Source organism: Bison bison, unplaced genomic scaffold, assembly GCF_000754665.1.
Source record: "Bison bison bison isolate TAMUID 2011002044 unplaced genomic scaffold, Bison_UMD1.0 scf7180017845312, whole genome shotgun sequence".
Classification (NCBI taxonomy): domain Eukaryota; kingdom Metazoa; phylum Chordata; class Mammalia; order Artiodactyla; family Bovidae; genus Bison; species Bison bison.
The window spans coordinates 206,818-207,687 of record NW_011475885.1 but is presented as its reverse complement, the minus strand read 5'-3'; positions in this window follow the sequence as shown (position 1 = coordinate 207,687).

The window sequence follows — 870 nt, the reverse complement described above, 5'->3', positions numbered from 1 at the left end:
AGTCTTTTCAAATGAGTCAACTCTTCGCATGAGTGGCCAAAGTACTGGAGTTTCAGCTTCAGCATGATTCCCTCCAAAGAAACCCCAGGGCTGATCTCCTTCAGAATGCACTGGTTGGATCTCCTTGCAGTCTAAGGGACTATCAAGAGTCTTCTCCAACACCACAGTTCAAAAGCATCAATTCTTCGGTGCTCAGCCTTCTTCACAGTCCAACTCTCACATCCATACATGACCACTGGAAAAACCATATCCTTGACTAGACGGACCTTTGTTGGCAAAGTAATGTCTCTGCTTTTGAATATGCTGTCTAGGTTGGTCATAACTTTCCTTCCAAGGAGTAAGCGTCTTTTAATTTCATGGCTACAAGCACCATCTGCAGTGATTTTGGAGCCCAAAAAAATAAAGTCTGACACTGTTTCCCATCTATTTCCCATGAAGTGATGGGACTGGAGGCCATGATGTTCATTTTCTGAATGTTGAGCTTTAAGCCAACTTTTTCACTCTCCACTTTCACTTTCATCATGAGGCTTTTTAGTTCCTCTTCACTTTCTGCCATAAGGGTGGTGTCATCTGCATATCTGAGGTTATTGATATTTCTCCTGGCAATCTTGATTCCAGCTTGTGCTTCCTCCAGCCCAGCGTTTCTCATGATGTCCTCTGCATATAAGTTAAATAAGCAGGGTGACAATATACAGCCTTGACATACTCCTTTTCCTATTTGGAACCAGTCTGTTGTTCCATGTCCAGTTCTAACTGTTGCTTCCTGACTTGCATACAGGTTTCTCAAGAGGCAGGTCAGGTGGTCTGGTATTCCCATCTCTTTCAGAATTTTCCACAGTTTATTGTGATCCACACAGTCAAAGGCTTTGG